General features: G+C 40.2%; 1 protein-coding gene across 2 annotated transcripts in view; it reads left to right on the top strand.

Annotated features, from left to right (window-relative positions):
* Nucleotides 1–1200: 1200 nt before the first annotated feature.
* Nucleotides 1201–23153, top strand: part of LOC118805306 (myosin-9-like) — a 61313-nt gene continuing 39360 nt past the window's right edge. For both annotated transcript variants that reach the window (XM_036566019.1, XM_036566018.1), the window contains exon 1: nt 1201–1434. The gene's annotated coding sequence lies outside the window, so the exon portion shown is untranslated. The remainder of the gene's footprint in view (nt 1435–23153) is intronic.

Genomic DNA, 23153 nt, shown 5'->3' with positions numbered 1-23153 from the left:
TATCATTACAAAATGTTCAAAACAGTTCAAATTGATCAAAATCACACTTGATTACATGGAATGTAATAATTATACCTAGTTAGGCCTTTCAGGTTACCTTTTTCTGTAGACTGGACTGCAGCCCTCGCTCTCTTAGTCTTAAGTCCTACAGGTTCTAGATGTTCACTCAGAGATGAATTCCTGTTTTGCATGTCTTTTGCAGATGAATATGAGGTGAGGTATGTGGAAAATTCCATTCATCATCAAACAGGGATACTATGATCCTGCAGGAGTAAAAAAAAACACAGACTACGGGAACAAAACATCTTTATTAAGTCCTGATACCATCACCAGACTGCACTCTAACAAACACGTGTAAAAATGATAAGGAAAGACAGCCAACACTGCTTTTACCTGAAGTGTATTCACAAATCAAATGCTATCAAACATAGGCCTGCCATTAAACAACAATTAGAAAATTAATGGGTAAAGAGAAGATAGAGAGATTGAACTAAATGTAAGAAATGTAATAATTACCCATTCTGAAAGACTTTAAACTAAAAAGACATAGGCAAAGAAAAATGGGGATATTGATATCAATAAATACCATAACATACATTCTGTTAATAATAAAAAAAAGACCATCCCTCATCCCTTAAAAGTAAGCCCATTAAGTAAACAAGCAATGAATAAAGAAAAGAAAACGTGTACAAAATAGGGAGACTGAACTAAACGTAGGACTAATCTAGTGCACAAAAAAAAAGAAAAAACTGAGGAAAAGGGAGGTGGTGGTGTTGGTGGTGGTGATGGGGGGGTGTTGTGGACTGCATTTGTAATTCCTGGCATTCCTCCGTGTTTTGTAGGAGTGTGTGGAGCTACAGGCAGAGTGACACGAGGGGTCGAGGGCTGCTGATGTAGTCCATCCTGCACAGCCCGGCTACTTATATGGTCATAAAAGTCCTTGGCTTGCACATACCGTCCTCATTAAACATTAAACTCTGGGAGTGACTCGCTCAGGCTCTCCTAACCGCCTCAAATTCATTCTACTTTTTTTCAGACTTGCCCCTCCCGCCCATTTTCCCACTTGACCAGTTCTGATTGGCCGGAGCCCTCTGCACTCTCGATGCTGAGTGGCTGAGAGATAAAGTGGGCGCAGCGTGCAATACACAAGCCCCGCCCGCGCTGGACCGCACCCCGAGCCGAGCCAGTAGACGAGGAATAGTGCGGGTGGAAGAGGGAGGGAGTGAGAGAGCACAGAGAAAAAAAGAGAAAGAGCGTGTGAGAGAGGGAGAGAGAAAGAAAAAGAGACGAAAGAGGGGAGAGAGAGAGCGCTCGCTAGTTTGAACAGAGGTTGCAGCGGACTTGGAGGAGGCTTTGCAACGCTGCCACGACCGGGATAACCACTGCAGCCCCCCCGTTCTCGTTAAGCCAGCCCTGAAAGAGCGTGGAAAGCAGGTGAGTTCAAAGTTTTGCCTCCGTGTAATTTTGCCGTCCATCTTCTCGAAAAAGCAAAGTGCAGTGAACCAGGAAGGAGGGCAACTTGGCCACTTCGCTGGGCGGGACGTGCGGTCGCAACTCCTGAACTGAAGTGATTTTTACAAACTTTACTGACCGTGCGCGCTCTGTTTTATGACCTAAACGGGCTTTGAGGGTTGTTCCGTTGTTTGAAGGAGCTTGGTGTTGCTAACTGAACCAGCGAGGCCAAAAAAGAGCAAGTAAGTGACAGGAAGCAACAACTTGCTCGCATGAATGAGTTGCAAAAAATGGAGGGAGGAAGACAATAAACCGAGCCTGTGCCGGAGCCGAGAGCCCGTTGGACGGGTTTAGAGCCGCGCAGGCAGTGCATTAGTGTGATTAGGGACTTTAATTTGAGAATAATTCGGCTGCTCTGTACTGAGGGGGCTTTGCTGGCCGACTAACTGCACTCGGATAGTTCATAGTGTTGCACGCGGTGACGTCACCGCCCGATTCCGGTTATCTGGCTGAGTGACGTATAGCGTTACCGGGAGACGGCCGGGTTCTTAGGATCTCTTAACGTGTTTTTCAGTTTGAGGTTCGCCTGGATAAATGTGGATGTCGTGTTTGTTAAGGGACCTACTTAAAGCCCGCATGGGTGGATGCACACAAGGCAAAAAAGCCCTAAAGTATGCCCACATTTACAGGAGAACAAAATAATTGGCGTTTGAATAAAGATATTGAGCTACTTTCTCAAAAAAGATGGTTCTTTAGTAACTACATTGGTTCTGTATACCGCCATGGACACTCAGAGAACCATGTGCATGGTGAAGTGGTTCTTCAAATTGATGGAAAATGTGTTGTATATGGTTTTATATAGTACATTTTAGAAAATAGGGTTCTTCTGTTGTTACAAGCTGGATATCGTAACAGTAGCGGAACTATTTTTTGTGCTACTTAGAACCGTATACAACACATTATCCATTAATCTGGAGAACCATTTCACTATGCAGAGAACCATTTAAGCATGCAAGTGGTTCTTTGAGTGTTCATTGTTCTATATAGGCCCATTGTCTTTTAGTAAAGAACCTTTGAAGAACCATATTTTTTGAGAGTGAAGGCAGATTAGCAAGCTTGACTGTTTATATTGAAAGCAGTGGAAAGTAGTGTCACTGATCTGCAACCAGCCAGATCATTTGTGACAAGCGCAGTACTTCAGCAATGAATCGTGGAAAATGATTCTGGATCAGCCCTGAAGCATCCAATCAGATCTCTGCTTGGATCTCTCTTAGCTACCATGCTGCTGCTGTTGTATGATAATCATCACATTTGCAGAATGTCACCATTTGCAGAATGTATAATCAGGCCTAGTTAATAATAATAAAAAGCAAGCGGATTTTATGAAAATTTGGACATTTTCTACAATCCCACAATTAATTCAGTGTTAATAAAGTGGCTGTTGCACTTGTAGGCCCAAATTTTGACAAACCTTTCTGGAGTAACAAAGCACAGGCACATTTACAACTTCTCTTGTGTGTTGTACCATAGTGTGTTCTTTGGTTTTGTAAAATGTAAGGTTGCCCTCAATTCTGATTCTTTGTGGTGATAAGAATCGCTCTAGGCTGCGGGGAGGGAAGCTCAGCACCGGCAAAGTTCTGGGGAATGCGTGCACACCCTGATTTCGTCCAGCCCAACCTCGGGGACGCAGAATTAGCCTGTAGTTAGTGTAATTATGCATGCCTGTGTTGCCTGGTTTTGTGGGTGTCTTTAATTGTACCAATGTGGGACCATAAATTCCACTCCTGAACCCCAAATTTGGGCACAGCCAGCAGACAGGTCTACTGCCAGCATAGCAGACCCTGTTGGGTAATAACTAGCTGTCTGTGTCGTGGGATGTCTGAAATGGGTAGACAGAGTAGTATGCAAATGAGCCTCAAGCTAATTGCTCCTTTTTTCCATTGTGTGCTGCAAATCCTGACCGATATCAGATGTTCTTGGTGTGTTTTAATGAACAAAGCCATTCATGTGATTCATAAAATTAAAACCTTTAACCATGACACATCAAGCGTTTGTCAATGTGTTAGTATATTACCAGGTGCATCAAAATTGCAGTAACTGAATTATTATGGTGTTTTGTTCATGTGGTTCACCCCTAAGACTTTATGCGTATGGCTCGTGCTAAATGGTCCACAGTATTCATTCACTGTTCGCTACTGTAGTAGCAAGTGTTTGTTCAACGTCCTTCTTTAGGTCATATCCGGATCTTGCCTCCGAAGTATGACATTCACACTTGGGTGTGACTCTCACATGCACATAAAGAGCCATCAGGTTCTTTTTTTCACGTTGTTGTCTCATGTCAAAAAGGGAAGAGCGCTGTAGGAGTAGTTTCATGTTGAGCAGTGAAATGCGACCAGAGTGTAAAGTAACATCCTCAGTGTTTCCTAAGGTTAGTGATAGAAATGTGGTCACAGTTTTACTCTGGTAAATCACCCATGTAGTGTTGGCCTAGGTGCACACACAAAGCATGCTGGTTCTGTTTATACCTATTTACCTTGATGTTTAAGGGTGTGGTTGCATTCCTATCTTCCTAAAAGTTGAGTCCTCTGCCTTGATGGACATCAAGAGATAAGAGATCGCTTTCTTTTGAGATAAGGTTTGCTTTTGTGTGCTACATAAATTGTTAGATGAGTATGTAGAATACAGATAGTACTGTGCACATGTCAGAGGCCACCTTCCATTTCCAGTGAAAATGTATATATGTGTGTGTATATATATATATATATATATATATATATATATATATATATATATATATATATATATATATATATATGTATATATATATATGTATATATATATATATATGTATATATGTATATATGTATATATATATATGTATATATGTATATGTGTGTGTATATATATATATATATATATCTCAGGAAACTCTTTTCAGTGTTCCTAAGAAATGAGTAGGGATGTTTTCTCAACACCTTCAAAGTTCAGTCTGCTGCTCATACACAGTCAGTGATGTAGAGGTCTGGACTGGGTGGCCAGTATGTTGTTCTGAGAACACCAGCAGCTTCTTTGATTTTGCAATTTTCTTCTTTTTTGTCTGTTTCTGTTCCTCTGTAAGGGCTTCTTGACAGCTACACATCCTTTTAGACTCATAGTGTTGATGCTGTGGATTTTTTCAGATCTGAAGCAAGAGTGGAGCTTGATTTTCTTCTCTCTCTGAAAGCTTTGGTGACCGTTTTGATGGTCTACCAGGTCTCGATACATTTTTTGATACACCAACGATAGGTAGTTGCTAAAAACGTGCCCCATGTTAATAGGCTTCCATTTTCAGTCAAATAGAACATTCAGAATTAGAAGGTTACAACATTTGAACCAGAAGCTTTATAGTGTCCCAATCTGTTGCCCTAGTCACAAGCTAAGTTGGCCTCAAGCTAACATGCTAGTCATAATACGGTACAACAGGTTGTATTGTTGTGTCCCTAACAATATTTTCAGATTATAATCATCTGTGTCTTTGTGTTTATGGAATGTCTTATCAGCTGGAGTTGTGTGTTGACCACACTGATTCTGTACTTGAGGTGTTTTAGGAGTTTACAGGCACCTGGGCTAAGGTGTGTGTGTGTGTGTGTGTGTGTGTGTGTGGTTGACCTGATTTTCTGCCTGAGTGAAAGTGACCCACTTGAAGTGCACCTTCTCTATTTTCTCCTTAAAGCTCATCACTCTGTTTCTGTTTCATTCTTCCTTTACCTTATTTCATTTACATACTTCCCTCTCCTCCCTCCCTCATCCAGATGTGATGGAAAAGCTTTTTTTTTTGTATGCGGTTGGTCTATATCTGTCAGCAATGACACAGCAGATGATGAGAGAGATAGAGTTAGCGAGAGACAGAGAGAGAGAATGAGAGAGCGAGATGTGCTGAGAGAAGGGGTGGCGTGTCGACTCATGTCTATGACTTTCTGCCCTGCAGTAGAGAGGACGGCAGGTTAATCATTGACTGTCTGGTCTGCTCTTTTTGCCTCCGAGATAAGCCGAGTTACAGTACAGTGGTGTGACCTCACTGTTTATCTGTGGGCTTGTATAGTAGGGCTGAACAATAGGGACAGAATGCTACGTGTTATAATTGTGATACACATTGTATTAAAGACGCATTACGTTGACCAAAAAATGTTTTTTTTTCTCGAATAAATGGACATGTTCATTCGTCAAAGCATCCACAGAACCTCATCATATAACTGTGATTATACTCTCACAGTACACGGTATTTTGATTAAAAATTGACTGTTTAAAGTGCTTATTTGCAAATTAAAGCCTTCCGCCGGTGTCAGTACTGCAAAGGCCAGTACTGTGATGACAATTAAATGATATATCGTGCATCTCTGTTCTATAGCAGTTGCCTATTATGTTCATTGCTGTGCAGTAAGTGAATAGGCTTGATGAGGGTGATCTAAAGGCTGAAACAGGGACTTTTCAAATACCTCCCACTTGTGCTGGACAAGCTTGACATTTGGCTTAAATTATCTGGTTAACAGAGAAATCCTTCTGTGTGTAATAACCCCCAGGTGTCTTGCCCTACCCAGTTAGAACACGTCCTGAAGTCACACAAAGCTAATTAAAATACCCATGGGGTTTTATGGCAGTTACTGAGGCACAGCGGAAGAGACATTTAGGTGCAAGTCGCTAACCTACACAAGGCTTGGCCTTTTGCTAAGCCTATTCAACTCAGGATCAAAATGAGTCAACCTAGCCACAGCGTGGATCAGCTAGAGTCATACCAGGATGCTGCGGCGTCATAAGATTAAAGTCAGGTTAAAGTCTAGTCTTAAAGTAGACTAAGTCATGCAGTGATTCTTCAGTCAAAAGGAGAAGTCTAGGTCTATGTGTAGGCCCAGTCTAGGCTTAAAGCAATTAAACGTACACAGTAAGTTAGTAAAAGCCTTGCAGCCTTAGCACAAAACTAAAGAAGCAAGCCCTGGACATCAGACATTGTGGCTGTTCAACAGAGGGCAAAATTGTGTTCATCTGAGTTTAATCTTTTGCCAAAAAAAACACACCTGTCTCTGTCACCATGCACCAAGCAGCTGAAATATAGCGTGCGTGTGTCAGTCATATGTCTTCTTCTTGTTTTTATTCCCTCAGCTGACATATGATGAAAGCCTAAATGCTGTTGATGTCAGATATAAAGCACATCAGCACTGTCCTGCAGCTGTTTGTTGTTATCCATGTCTGCTCTAAAGCTGTGCCCCTGCCAATTCTCTGAATGAGTGATATGCTTGAACTATATGTTCCATAAAATATTGGTTTTCCTCTCAGTACTAAATATGGGCGTGGTAATTTTGAATATAGAGATGTCTGAACTTTAGTATTTTTAGTGTCACTTCATTGAATGTTCAAGTAAGAGATATAGTCTTGTCCTGTAATTTCTAAATAGCTTATTTTGGCCAGTTGTGCTACATAGATCAGTAGTGAATGCTGAGTTTCTACTCAGATACTTGAAAACTAACTTTGTTCTGCTATGGTTCGGTAGTTTTTGGTATGGTTTTGGGAGTTTTTGCTGTCTTGTGTTTACAGCCTAAAATACTTTTCTTGTTTGAATGATATAAACTATAATAGGCACATTTTCTCACATTTAAGTTGTCTAACTTTATTGACAGTCGTGATAGATGGACTCATCAGCAATCCACAATACTATAGTCATTCGGCTCAAGCCTGTTGACTGCTACTACTCTCCATATTGTCTATTAGCACACACATCCATGTTAAACACTTCCCAAATCGTGAAGTGATGGACACTTTTTGGAAGATCGCAAACATCCAGGTTTGTAGAAAATACAACCCATTAGAAACTCACTCATCCTGCAGTAATTTTAGCAACATCTAGGTTTGAGGTTTTTATTCAGGGCCTAAATGCCAGTTAAGTTACATACATCTAAAAAAACATTAAATCAACCAACTGATCAGGTACGGATCACCTCTTGTGGTGGCTGCATGCAGTAAACAAATATTAAAGCTTTGGTATTTATGTTTTCAATTAAAAATGTTACAGTATTAGCAAATCTTTTTTTAAAATTTGTAGTACTTTTAGATTAAATATGCAGATATTCAAACATTAAAATGCCCATCCCTGCCCTACTCATTATCAGCTGTAATGTCAACACCAATCCAGCCCTTTTAAGTTTTACACTTACAACAATATTCAGTTTCAGCTAGCCTGTGGCAGTGCGTCATTGCTGGCTGAAAGAGCTCTTTTCCTCCTCTGTTTGGCATCCATTCTTCTTGTGGAGCACTTCTCCTTTTTTGGGCTGCCTGCCTTCCCAGCTCAGTCCCTCCCTTCCCAGAACACACCTGTACATAGCCTCGCGAAGAATACAACAATAGCAGGAAGCCAGAGCGGATTGGCTAATCTCCAAACAAACAGGCCGACACTGAAAGCTGCTCTCCAGCGGCACACTACATCCTGATCCAGCCTTTCAGACAAACGTCTGCAATCACAAGCCGCAGCTACTGCCTTTGGTTTTTGCTGCCTTTGTAAAAGCTAATAGGGATGTTTCTTTGATTATGCGATTAAAAATCACTTAAAGTTCAACTCCATGATGTTTTAGTAGTGACTAGTTGACAGTTTGCATGATAATGCATATTTTACATTCCCCTGCTGCTGTCTCTTACAGTAAGGAACAGAGCTTGATGGACACGCCTATTTATATGCATGTTTTTGCCTCATTCTTATAAACGCTTTTAAAGATGGCTTTTTAAAGGCATTTTTCGGTAAAGCATTTAGGAATCTGTCAAAAGTTTGTTACATTAAATCCATTTTTAAAAAATAAACCTGATTACTTAATTATCTGATTTAGATTTCTCTTCCGATGGCTGATCAGCTAATTTGCATATTTAAATATTTAAGATGAATCCAATAAAGTACTACATCTGAAAGTAATGTACAATGAGTCATGCATAAATGTGCTTTGACAGTTTGGTACAGGTGTAGCATTACCATTCAAATACAGTGCAAGTGCCCTTACCAGACATTGTTTGCATTATAAAACTACAACACAGATCTGCCTAAATAGAAAATGATAAATTGGCCAATTGTCGATCGTGTGTTTGGGGCAAAAATCTGCCGATTCTGATTGTGCACCTTGAACAGTGACAGCCCTGCTCTGGAGTTTGTACATTATAATTTTATACATGGTTATTCGGGTGTTGTAAATAATAAGCTCACCAGACAAAAAATTAAAAACATACCCGATAGCATGTAATACCCCCACGACCAGGAATAACAGCTGGTTGTGAAGGACCTGCGTTGACTTCTAGAAGCAGTTCTTGCCTGGAAGCGAAGTGATTTTTATTCACAAGCCGTGAAACACATTGGTGGTCCCTGTCCTGTCAGTTTTGTCTTTCGGCCGCAATTCTGAATTTCTTGTAGACTGGGGTTTTTTCCACTGCTGGTAGACATGTGTGACTGTACGCTTTGATACACCTGCAAATTCAGCTACTTTCTTCACACTACGGCCTTTGACACGCCTAAATGCAATCACTCCTATTTACCAATCCTTAACACCTGCTTTGCAACCCATTTTCCACACATTGAACAAGACATTCACTGAACTGTACCACCTTTTCTCAATCTGTGAATCCCGTCGCACACCCCGCAGGTGTTTATAGCCCAATCATCTTCATGCAACGCCATCTGCGGGAGCCTGAAGTTACTACCACCCTAAACACACAAGGTGACTCATTTTTTGTCCGGGGTGCTTAATTTTCATTAGTAATGAATCTATATGGGAATTGTAAACTTATGCCCATATCCAGTATTTTTCATGTACATATACATAAACATTTATGAAATGTAGAAACTAGATCAATGAGAATTAGCAGAGAATATATAACATTTTACTTCTTTAGGGTTACAAATAATGCAGATATTTTTGCATCATAGTCTAGGGTTGCCTACATTTTTAGTTCTTCCAGAATACAATGAGTACATCATCAAAATTGATGAAAATCTGTCTGATGCTGTTGTTATTATTATTTTTTTAAGCAAATATCTGCCAAAACTGATCTGATTCAGATATCATTGTGCAACCCTATATTTATTTCATTTCTGTGTTTTTGATGTAGCTTATGTTACCTGTGTCAGTATATATTTGATGTGCAGTATGACTGTTTATTATTGTGATTAAATTGTCACAATACAACACAATATGCATCTCTGAACATTTTGTGGATATCGACTGTACTTGTAGAACACAGACCTGAACTGCATGTTTTTATTCAAAGAGAGCAAAATTGGTCCCGTTTAACTGGATTTAGTGCAACACAGTATGTGAAATAATGAATAAAAAACTGTATTAAGTTTTTAATATAGATTTCTTTCTAACTGTAGCTCTACTGGTTCCTTTTTCTGTGTTCCAACTGATCAGTTATCTAAAATAAGTAAATATTTTGACAATTTCGTGCATAATGAACATTTCTTAAAATATTGCGATGTTATATTTCTGCTACATCACCCACCACTTTGTCACGATTCTTTCATTTCAACAGCGTGTGGTGTAGTTCTGGATCCGTCTGTATGAGTTGAGCTGAATTTGATCCACCCTAAGGCCCACGTTGTGGGTTCCTGAGCTAGCTTCGAGCACATGTCTCCTACAGCAGGGTGCTAAATCAGCACAGTGATGCAACTTCCTGTTGGAACAGGAAGAAAGCTTGTACTTCAGAAGAAACAATTTTTTTGAGCTGCTGATATCTGATTGCACTCATGATGGGGGGGAAAACCCATTTAGAGACTTCCTTTTGTGCGGGAGAGCAAGAGCCAGAGACAGAAAGATCATGAGTGCACAGCATGGGTGGCTGATTTATATGGAGCTAATGGAGAAGGGCTGGTTAACATTTACACTCAGTCCTGTCACAAGTCTGTGTGAGAGGATGGATTTTGCCCAGGGCGTGGCATCTGTCTCACACACTTGTTTTTGTGTGTGTGTGTGTGTGTGTGTGGGTGTGGTTTGTTTGGTTAGGGGTTTTACCCATCACCCAAAATTCAAAAGTAAGGCCTTCTCTCTTTTTTTCATTATATTGTTTAGACGCGTTTTATGTAAAGCATGCGTTTTATGCTTTAAGCACTTTGAATGAAAGGTGCTGTACAAATAAACTTGCCTTGCCTTGCCTACAGAGCTTCCTTGGTAATGGGGGAACAGCTTCTCTGGAAGGTAGACTGGGTTTGGTTCATGGATAACCACACCAGGCTGTACTTTGAGACATGATTTCACCCTCAGTGAGTGCTAACCAGGAGTGTCCCACTTCAGCAGCGATAAGCTCAGGAGGGTGGAGAGATAAGAGATGACAGAACTAGGCAAAGAAAAGAAAGAGAAAGAGGCAGAGGAGCGAAGTGTAACCTACATTAAGATTTGAGTTTTCATGATATGAAAAACATACTAGTATTGTGGTTAGATTGCTACATTATGACTACATTAAGCCTTGTGATACACTAAAAAGACATTGTTGAATCAATGATGTTGCATGCCCTGCATTAAGTAGAAGGGCCCCATGTATGTGGAATGTATGGACCCATGCCAAAATCTGATATTTTTCATATCTGCAATGACAATACATAAACAAATACAGAAATTGGGACTGCTTCTATCTGTTCTTGATCTGTTAGCTTTATGGAGAATGCGTGGTCTCATGCAAAACATGTTTTGTTGATTTTGTCAGTGAACAAACTTAAACGTGATATTTTCACGTTCAGATTTATTTGCCCAGTTAAACCTATTGGAAAAAATGAAACATTAAATATAAAATTGAAATATATAAAATATAAAAATTGCCATAAAATAGTAAATTTGTCATTACTATTTGCACTTACAGTAACTGTAGGGCTAAAAGATTAATCTTATTTACATTGAAATCACAATTTAAGAGAGTGCAATTTTCAAATGAGAAGAGCTGCAGTTTTTAAAATGTAGCCTACCTTTTCAAAAGTGCTGTCTTAAATTTTAAGAGGGGACATTTAACCTAATAACATAGCTTGTGAACTCAATCAGAGGCACCCAAACCTCAGTGTGTTGTGACATCACAACCACAACTTACTGGCAGTCTGGCACATTACATTCATTGGTCAAGCCTCAAGCCAGAAAAAGTCTTCATGGCAAAAAGAAGGCCTGAACCTTTATTTACAGACAAAATCTCAATTTAAATCGCAGTCGTAATGTTTGTGAGAAAAATCACAATTAGATATTTTCTAATTAACATAATACCAACAATATTAAAGCGTTTTGAAATACTTGCTGATGTTGGATAAGGTCTTCTTTGCGCACATAATGATTTTGACTAATATAAAAGGACAAAAACTGACCACAGGTTATCGCTCTTGTTATTGTTGTACTCAAGTCTGACTTGTTTTTCATGTCTGCTCTTATTAAGCTAATCATACTGGTGTATTTAGATAGCCTAAGCTACCACCTTCACATTTACTCATAGATAAGCATGTTGTTCAAACTGAACTTTGATCACATTCCTTGTGTTTAGAAAGGCTGCCAAGGTTTCTCACCCAGTAGATACATATCTGAGCTTTTCCTTGATGCCTTACCAAGTGGTCACATTTCAGCAGCATGTTGTGATTTTTAATTTGGCCCACACTCAGACATTGGCACAGATATGTCTTTCTGCAAATGATTACACAGTAATGATTGTTTGGCCAGACACTACAGTTGTTGGGAAAAAGAAGAGAAGGGAGCATTGCACTCCCCAACTAATTAGCAGGGTGCAAACTGCATATCTAAATCATCAACCTTTCCTCAAAGCTGGTCTCAAAGGCTTGGGTTGTTACATTCTTTCAGATAGACTTGCTTATGTGGGTTCTGACACTGTCTGACCTAATGTTCTCTATACAAATGGACAAAGTAGGTGCTACTAGTACTCCACTTTCTCCTATTTATACAGATACCAGTATGTCATCCAGCATCAGAAACCACATAGGCAAGTCTATTTGAGGCAGCTAGATGTAATTTGAGACAAATGTATGAAGGCATGCTGTTTGCTAATTGGTGGGGTATAAGCTTTCCTTATTTAGCATTAGCCTTGTAGATCCAGAACTAAAGAACCAAACATGTCTGACTGATGAACAGCTTTTGCGGTGAGAGAGAAAGTTGTCTGCATTTAGATTACTTTCGCTTCAAGAGAAGAGAAGATCAGGTATCTGATACATTAGAAGAAAACAGTGTCAGATGTGTGCCGTCTGTTATTATTTTGCCCACAAGGTGAAAGACAGACATGCCGAAACGTCACATCGCAGTGACAGGTGAAAGTTGATGGAAAACCTATCCCACCCTTTTTCACCTCCCTCAGCATTGTTTCCCAGCCATTAAAAGCCACAGGTGACTGAGTGATTTCTAATGCAGTCTGACACGGGTTCTATGTAAGAACGGTGGACGGCTTTATTACTGTTGGACCTGTCTGAGTGTAGTCAGCGTAGGAGGCCAAGCACTGTTGAGATCAAAATATATCTGATTTATTAGTATGTTGTAGATGACTTTGTGACCCCTGAGGGCTTCAGCATAATCGTAGGCAAACCAAGTCCTTGTTTTTAGATAAACCCTAAATGTTTCATAGAGTCTTGATTAACCTAGTCTTTCAGGGCCATGATCTTGTAACAAGAATATCTGGTGACAACCATGAAAAATTCTGGGCTAAACATGGGTGGGAACACAGTTTGTACCCACCCTAATAAGTCTGTGTGAAATTTCTAAATAAGTCCTTGAAGTAAGGAGCGATGGTACGGTCATCAACATTATTCAACAGACAACAAGCCTAGCCCATGGACGTAATGTAAGTTATCATGGACGAAATCTTTAACACATTACATGTGATAAAAATTACTTCAAGGGAAAAGGGTTCGCAAACAATAGTGTTTCTCTAGCTAGCTTGCTTTGTTCTGTTTGATTGATTGTACCCTGTGTGTTAAAAGAGCACAGACTAATGGAATTTGGGGGCTGGTTTTAGAAGAGCTGTACCCTTGTTTGCGACAGGTTTCGCCGGAGTGCAGCAGCAAAACGTTAACTATTTGTCCCCAGATGTGCGTTCTTGTTATGAGATCACACCTGGCCCACTGAGACTGTGAATAACCATGTACATTAGAGGTGGGCGATATGGCAAAAATGTAATATCACAATATTTCATGATACATAATATCACTAATTATCAAACACTGTAAATCCAGTGATTTATAATCCTTCTGTTTTGTGGTCTTTGTAATGAAACATGCAGGTGAGAAGTGTTTAATTGCGATATCCACAGTATACTCAGAATAACATATTGTGACCTATTGTAAAGTAATTTATCATGATAACAATAAATATTGTCATTGTCCAGCCCTTGCGTAGATCTCCTTGTTATAGTGTTCTTCAGGATATTTTTAAAGCTGCCATAACCTCGTCCTTGTCTGGAAAAAGGTTTTTCTATTAATTGACATTGTCATTAATAGTCTAATCAATTTTTTTTCTAATCATATTTTATATGTTTATAATCTGCACAAGAATTTGCTAGCAATTTTTTTTTTTCTAGGCTTGATTGTTGAATATAGCTTTTTAATGAGCCTGCAGTCCTAACTGTCAGTTAATGTGGCATTCTGGCCTAAAACTAGAGTTAATGTTATTTGTTGCCTTATACAGTTTTGTGTAGTACAAATTTGCATCTCCGAACCTCATTAGTTTGACAGACACTTAGTCTTACTACAATACTCAGCATGTGTTACCCACATACATTATACAACCTTTGAGAATCCCTGTGGTGCCAACCAATACTGGCTGCTAGCCGTTAGCCAGTGAGCTATAGGCTAAAAAATACAACCAAGCTAGCAATAGTAAAACTATTACGTCAGTTATCAAACAAAATTGTACGATAAGCCAGGATTCTGTCTTTCTTCACTTTCTTCACAAAATGGGCACCAGCACCATTTCAGCCAGAGATAAGGTGTCTAGATAGCCAGGTAGCTGCCTCTAACTTTAACTGTAGGTTTTAGCTTTTTGTTCCCCTGAAATGAGTAATTTCTGTCAAAAGTCTACAATTATATGGTTGCAGTAATCTGTAAAGTGTGCTATCAACCTTCTTTGCATTCACCAGCTAATAAGGAAAAAAAAATCCCCAAAATAGTTGGACTTTTTTAAAAAAAGTTTTTTTTTTCAAGATCCTTCATCAGAAGAGGGTGTAGTCTTTTATACTGAAAAATCTCACTCTAGAGACTACTGCAGCAACACTGTAGGAATATGGGTGAGTATATTTACAACAGATGTATCGATGGTTACATTTTTCATTTTGGGTTACTTTAAGGCTACAGAATGCATGTGTAGACATATTTGCAGGATGCTGACTTGATGTGAGTGCTGAACATGAGGCTCATTCACTGAGGCTGTTCTGATAGCTAGGAGGCGTGTGGGACAGTTTTAAAGATTGCTGAGTTTGAGGCTCGTCCTGATGGGCTGCAGGCTTTTCAGTGCTATTTTAAAGCCTAGTTTCGGGCATTCTCAGGAAAGCGCTGCATTCTTTCTCACCCGGCCTGTCTCTTGGCGCTTGGCTGAAGAATTCACACAACAAAGTCCCTCAAATGGCAAAATAGTTTTCCCTGCTTGTCATTTCCTTTTTCCACTCCCTCTTTCTCCTTTTCTCCACCTCTTACTCTTTTGCTCTTACTCCCTTGCCTCCATCTCATATACTCTTGGCCTCTGTAGCTCTCTCAAGGCTACCTCTCATGCCCTGTACATGCCCGTCCACCACCCTCTGTCAGTGAAGCAGTCATGTGGAATTGGAATGGAAAGTTTGGGCAGGTGTAAATGCCATTAAGAGAGTTTTGTAAAAAAACAAAAAAAAACAAAAAGTGAAAGAGGGCAAGTGAGTGTGAGAAAGGAGAAGTATATGGTTAAATGAGAGCAGTGATTGGGTGAGAGTAGTGTGAGCAGCCACAGTAGCCACACTACGATTTGCAACCCACTGAAAGGCCACCAGTGGCTGCGAGGACAAATCATGGCTTTATAATTGCATACAAACAAAGTGAGATTTAACCAAACAGTGAATATGCTGCATGAGTTTTATTCAGCTTTTGGTTTAACTAAGATAAGCTAGTTTAATGAGGTGGATGCAGTCGAGTTTTTGATTAAAAGAACAGAAATATATATATATATATATATATATATATATATATATATATATATATATATATATATATATATATATATATTAGTGTGTTAGATCAGTAGCTTTGGCATTACCATGCAGTTAGCACAATGCTTGTTAGTTATAAGATTCCATTACTTGTTAGCATGTGGCTAGCTTCGTAACTCCAGTTCTAAACTAAACAAGCAACCTCAGACACCAAACACGTCTTCATTTATCACAATTCTGGTAAGCAGGAAAACTCTGTAAACTGTCATTTTTCACAAAACTACTCCTTTAAAGGATAAATAAAGGAATATCTGAAAGTACAATCATTAAAACAGCCACTGAGCCTGTTGCTGGGGTTTGTCTGTAAAACAGTGCTGAATGGCCCTCTTTTCCACGCTGATGCTCAGATTTGGCCTTTTATAGCGCTCCACACTTCAGCGACAGCAGTCAGCTCCAGATTCTTTAGCTTTATTGCCTTTTCTACTGCTGAGCGTCCGGGAGGCACTCGACTGGAATGGAATGAAGGTGAAGTAGATGAGAGAAGAGAGGAAAAAAGGGTGCGAATGAGCTAGGGAGTGAATGCTGGCCCTCATGAGGAGTGTGTCATTCCAGCATGGCCGCAGAATCCTTTCATTCCCTTGAGCTGTTGCATCATTTCCTGTCACATACTGAGAATATGTGAGCTAATTTCAGACCTGTTAGACAATTCAAACAAGTGAACCCATTTAAGGAATAGTTTGGCAAAAAGACAACTGTACCCAGTTTCCCCCTTAAATGGACAAAAGTACAGGCAAAATTTGAACTTCAAATTGCTTGCTATGTGATTTATTTCATCCATGTGCACGATGCTAATTGGGGCAGTATAAGGTTTAGTTACTTGTTGTCTACGTTAGTCTTGCAGCACTAGTGTAAAATGGAAGAAGCAAACTTTAGACACCAAACTTATCATGACTGATATAATGCATGTGGGACAAGGGGGAAAAACTATACATTTAATTCCTTTATAGACAAACTGAGCCCTCATTCAATGGTTATTCAGAGTGGTTTGATGAGAGAGAATGGTTCACAGTGGTGGTGATAGGAACCAGACGTCCGAAGAGTTTAATGCCTCTAAATGTTCCCTCACAGAAAGCTGTTACACAAAGTGGTTGCTAATACACAGAGGCTACCTTATTGTTATCAACACTGTGCTATAACCTCAGAAGACACGTTCACTTGTCATTTTGCATACTTGACAAAATGGCTATATTTGGGTTGTAGACATTGTGACCCCTGGTTCCCTTCAACACCACTGTAAAGAAGCTGTGTATGTTTTTCTGTAATGAACTGTCTCACATTAGACCACCCTGAGTGACTTTATTTACATCTCAAAAAGTGGACCTCTGTATTTTTCTCATGCCCAATTCATTTGTATGTATTTTTGCTAAACCAATAAAAAGAAAAGGGCTGAGGGTGATGGATGTGTCTGGTCTTAAGAAGAGTCATTTGTAGACATAGTAGATGGGTCAAGAGATGTCGATCTACAACTGACCGCTCTTGTCTCTCTGGCTTTATCGAGGCCGTTGTTCACACGCCTGTAGCTTTTTCTTTCAGATTTAGCTCACTCGTCTGTGAAATGATGGCGCATCGGACAGTTAAAATTAGCACTGTGGAACTCCCAGGAGTGTCCCAGTGTGACTGATTTAACTGTGTCAAGACTTTGAAAGAGGATAGGACACAATCTTTCTCTCTTTCTCTCTCTATCTGTCTGTCTGTCCTCTTGGTCTGTCTGTCTCCTTTAAAATTGCTGACCAATCTAGTGTAATTGGAAGAAATACCATTACTACATCGTTATCTGGCCGGCTGTTCTTATCATAATGATTCGTCATTTCAGATTTGTTTTGTACCATAAAACTGCATATGACCTCATTAGAACAAAAGACCTCCTATTTTCTTTATTGCAGTGCTTTATTATGTGCTCATCAATCCAAACCCATAAGTTTTTACAATTTCAGGGAATAGTCTGTATCATTATTATCTATCCACATATGACTATAACTAAAGCTGAAGCTAACAGCTAGCACACACTACTTCTTCTTTCCAATGTGAATATGCAAAGATTCAGGAGCTTCAGAAGTGATCCCTCGGCCATGCAGCCGCTCTGTCATTAGCCTTCCTTTCTGCTGCTGCCAGTCCAGCATGCTGGTGTGTAGACAGCGTGTTTGCATGTAGCCTGTGTGGTTTTATGTCCCTGCGCCACGCCCAGCTGATGGTGCACTCTGATAAATCTCAGCTGGACACGCCTGGCCTTGCCATGCTTAGTTTTTGTTACCGGGACTTGGCTGACACAGGTGACTTGAATTCCCATGTCGAGAATTTCTCTGTTAGCAAACGGTTCTGCAATTTATGAACTTTGGAATTCCCAGTGGAATGTTCCACACCTTTCCATGTAATGCTGTAGAACATTCCATGTATTTATGTACAGTTCTTAAAATTTTACCCCTTTTAGAATTCTCAGTGGAATGTTCCCAGACTTTTTGTGTCATGTTCTAGAGTTTGACTTTTACTATACAGTTCTTGAATTTTAGAACTTTTTAGAATTTTCAGTTCAGTGTTCCTGAACCTTAAATGCAATGTTTTGGAGTGACTGTTAGCATACAGTTCTGGTATTTTACAACTTTGGAATTCCCAGTAGAATCCAGAACTTTCCACACTGTGTATTTGTGTACAGTTCTAGAATCTTCTAACTTTAGAATCCTCAGAGGAATGTTCCCAAATTTCTATGTAATGTTATAGAATGTTTTGGTTCAGCTGTGCATGGTTACAGAATTTTAACTTAAAGTTCCAGAACTTTCCACAGTGCTAGGATTGTGGAACTAAATAACCCCAGGTTGTTTTTAGGGTTTTTTTTTTTCAGATATTCATATTGCTAAGAACGAAAGGATGTGAAATAGGGTGAGGTAATTTTAAGTGGATCATACTGTCCATACAGCACTAACTACATTAGCATTTTTGTGCATGCTTTTAACAGTTCATTCTTTCAGTTCCACACACATTTCCATTGGACTACTACTGCAGCGCAGCCCACACCAGTTATCTGCCTGTCAAAGTCCTCACTGGTTTACGATCATAGTATTTCCTGTAGGCACTGATGAGTGCAGGAAATATCCTTTGGTCCTGTATTGCGCTTGGTCTTTATCTAACTGTGTGCAAAGGTCAGGTGATCCCACCCTCTCTACTGTAGATTCTCTTACGCTTAACATTCCACATTCCCACTTTCTTCCTATGGATTGAAGTACTGTTCTCTCCAGCAAGGGCAAACTTTGATTTATTGTGGATGTTAAATCCCCCCTTTAGGCACGCCTGACCACAAAGAGAGGGAAACCTTGAGAAAGAAAGATGAAGAGAGCGGTCAGAAGGGGGAATAGAGTGAGAGAAAGAGGCAGGGCTGTGCGATCTAGATTGAATACCACATTGTGATAATACTGCTGCATATTCACGCATGTACTGTTGTGATTAGCCCTGCAATATACAGTGTAAACTCAGCAAATAAATAGAAATTGTGCACTACAGTTAGCAGAAAGTGCCATGTTTAAGTTTGTTCCTTGTAGAGGAGCCTGTATTTTATCCAGGGGTGTTGAAACTTTTGCATATGACTGCATGTGAACACAGTAAAACACTCAGTGATTGGTAAGGGGCTCATTTGCATATTGCAAATTTCTACTGTATTGTAATTGCCTTGGCTAATATCGCAAAAATATATATTGTGCAGCCCTAGAAGGGGCAAATAATGAAAAGGAGGGGCTTTAGGAGAGAAACTGTTGAAATTCCCTTGCTCTCTCATTTTTTCCTCTGATAAGGCACGAGTATGGCAGGAATGCGATCCTGGCGGTCTGGATAAACACAGAGAACTTACCAGAGCGAGAGAGCTGGACCAAGGCAGAGGAAGAAGACTAATTTTAGGGGTACAACATGTTATAGTGCAGGAAGTGGGGGATGGAGTGGTGATGAGAGTCAGCTGTGGGGTTGGGGTGTAGAGACAGTGTTTGTTTGTGTGTCTGAAGAGGGAGATCGTGAGAAGGAAAAGTCCTGCGGTCTTTGCTCTCTTGCTGTGTGTGTTTTAGTGTTTGTGTTAATGCAGCATGGTGAGCGATAAGACGCCAGATCAGGATTTTGGCACATACATGCTGTTCTGCAGCACAGTAACTGTCAGTCAGAAATGGAGCCACCTGTCAATCAGAACCCCCAGCTCTGAACGGCTGCCTGACCAATTAGGGTTATAACTGTATGTATTAAATTTTCAATTTCACCACAATTAGAGACCACTTATTTTATTTCCATTCAAAATGGAAAAAGCCGAAGTTCCCAAAATGAGTTTAATAAATGATTAAAAAGGTGTGGAGAAAGAACATTTGCAAATCAAACAAGGAAGGTGCAGGTGTTCTCAGATCAATGGACTGACCACTCCAGAGTCCAGATCTCAACATCATTGAATGTGTTTGGGCTTATTTGGATCGTGAAAAGCAGAAAATGCCAGATACTCTACCAGACCTACTCTTTGCATGAGAGTGTTTGATCTCCCTGACTCACCATGTAACTCTACTCCAAATAGCCTGGAAGTACATTATGCACTGATGTCACTTATTCCCCTTACACTGCAACGGAGCACAGCCCACCCGGTGCCAGCCAGGCCAGCAGGAAGTCTGTCTGACTTTTCCAGGAGGATTTTTCTCTAGCGGTCCCTAAGGCTCTCATTTGGCTATTATAGCTTTGTAATAGCATCAGGTGTAATGTTCAACTTATAGCAATGTAAATTGGCCCAATTTTCTCCTTACTACAAATCCACCAAGAGATGTTTGGTATCTGAAGTTTGTTTCTTTAGGTTTGCAGTGGAGCTACTTGGCTAATGTGGCCAACAAGTAATTGAAGCTTACAGGCACAGATTAGCACACTGCGTACCATCTCACACTTGTCTCAAACCATGCCGAGTTGTTAAGTTATCTCAACTAGACTTGTTTTTGTGGTTTCTGACACTGTGTAACAGGGTACTGTCGCTATAAGAACTGACAAAATCCAGGCCTCAAGATGGCTGCCATTGTTTCTAGCTTTGCAATGTCTATTTTTTGAAAACATTTTGAGAGATTAGAAATATAACAAGAGCTATGCGAGTTAAAATAAGGGTTTCTGGAGTTCCAAATAGAGGTTGAAAACTGGCCAAACTGTTTTTTTTGTAAGAAAATTAACAAGCAGCTGATTTTCCCCTGAGCTGTACCGTTTCATATGGTTATATGTTTAACTGCAGTAGGGAAATGCATTTTTTGAGAAAAGACAGAGACAGTGAAGTACTTTCTCATTACAGCTGAAAACATGCTGAGCAAAAACTTTGCATGTGCTAGTGCTAGCTTTAGCATGCTAGCAGTGGGAGAGGGCTTGTCTCCTGTGGAGCAGGAATGCTAATGGCTGGGGTGAAAGCGAGAGCTCTACAGGCTCTGATAATTGCCTTCCATATGAAGCCCTGGGGAGCTGCTGGGGCTTACGTAAGGCCTCCGGCCCGGTAAAACCCGTCTAGTCACCTCTCGCTAGGTTAGAGAGTCTTTGAAAGAACTGCCGAGCATGGGAAAGGCAGAGCGGCCTTGTCAGGGCTTGTAGTGTTTTTGTTGTTTAACTGAAGTTCTGGCTGCACATTCCCAAGGCTTCGTTAAGCTGCTCGTGCTCATTAGGGAGAAGTGCATTGCACTGCTGTGAAGCCATGCTCTAATTCAAACTCCCTCAGAGGGGTCCATTCAGGAGTGATCACGCCTGTGCTGCTAGCTTTAGCATGCTAGGGTAAACGCCTGTGAAGGCTCCACCTTCAAAGCGAACATTTAGAAGGGTTATAGGGTCAAAGGAGTCACAAGAAACAGCCGTTTGTTTTTTGAAGCAGAAAGATCTACTGTTCTACTGTCCCACATGGCAACAGTTATTGCTAATCGCTAACAAAATACTATGAACAGATTTGTCAGCAGAAAAAACTGCTGCACTGCCACCAGTTCCACTTACCAGTTGCAGTTTACGGCCTGAGCCCCTCACAATGCTCAAAAATGAAAAGAAAATTAGGATTTTGCTATAAAAATGACCTGCTCTTTAACATGTATACATTCCTGTAAGAATCCTGAGATGTCTGAACTCTAGACTCCACCAGAAGGAAAAGTGAAGAGCCTGTTTCTTATCTCTTTACTCCAAGGAAAGAAGCATAAAGGCTACTAAAGTAGGCTAAAAGCTAGCATACAAGGGTCTCTGGGTCACTCCACCAGAGGGTCTCTGCTGCTGGGTAGCAGGTAGTAAAAAGCGCACCTGTAATGCATAGGATGCATTGCAGAACAGCACTGATGGACATCAAACTCAAGCTCATTTTACACTCTTATATAGATTTAGTGGAATAAAACTTTAAACATAATTTGGCGATTTTTTTAGGTTTGGCATCAGCTAACTAACTTTTCTTAAACTTGGTGTTTGTGGGCTAAAAGCTATGAGGTGAAACAGAATGTGGCAGCATAAGCTGGAGGAAGCTGTCCATGAGAATTTATCATTTTCTCTTTAAGAGTTTAGATTGCCATTGGCTGCCTTGATCCATGTAAATTTCAAGCTTTGTGTCATTTGCTGTGGATTTTATATATGGGCCTGAGTTTAATACAGTAATAGTAAGATGCTGAGCACCTCTGCCTGGCCAGTGGATTCTTTGAAGCTGTTGTTTAACACTCTAGTTTTGAATGATATCATAAAATGACCATAAAACGACTATGCTGAGTGATCTCCCGTCAAAGTGCCACACTGTCCTTGCTATTTGGAATCCAGTGCCAATACAATTTCTGTTAAGAGGCACACTCCTCCCACAGGTTATAAGGTTGCAACTATCTCCCCAAGTCCATCTCTCGCTCTCTCTCACTCTCTCTCTGGCATGGGCACACACACGGCACGGACATGTTACTTAAAAAGGCACAAATTGTTTAAAAGGCTGTCTCGGAACCTTGTAATCAACAAAGTCGTTTGTCCAAACCACATATTTAAACTGAAAAGGCCAACAAACAGTGAACATTCTGCTTAGAGAGTGAGCACAGTTACATGACTTACAGGAATGAGGCAATGCGCTGTTTCCTGACCTAATCTGGTCTATACAGAGATTGTGTGTGTTTGAGAGAGCGAGAGTGCTTAACAGATCGTGACCTCCACATTCCTGAAGGCTTATGTAAGATACATGGGCAAGCTTTTTTTTTATTTGCTTTAAGAAAAAGAGAGGGCGAGGCATTTTTTGGGATACAAAGTCCATTGCTCATCGAAACAGTATTACTGTACTGTCCAAGCAGAAGTTTACCAAAGCTATTCCTAGAATACCTTTAGGACGCTGTTTTTATTGTGGTAACCTGTAGGGCCGGTTTTGCCAATGCAGGTTAGGCCTAGTGTTGGGTTACTGCACAGTCAGTGTGGAGTCACCACACCACTGAAAAGTCCTTATAAGAACAGGACTGGATTTAATATAATGTGGACAAATGAGTCTGTATGTTCACAATGTCTGACTGTGTATAAGTGTGTTGTGTACA

The sequence above is a fragment of the Colossoma macropomum genome, unplaced genomic scaffold (assembly GCF_904425465.1).
Source record: "Colossoma macropomum unplaced genomic scaffold, Colossoma_macropomum, whole genome shotgun sequence".
In the NCBI taxonomy this organism is placed as follows: domain Eukaryota; kingdom Metazoa; phylum Chordata; class Actinopteri; order Characiformes; family Serrasalmidae; genus Colossoma; species Colossoma macropomum.
This window is presented reverse-complemented; position numbering and strand designations above follow the sequence as displayed.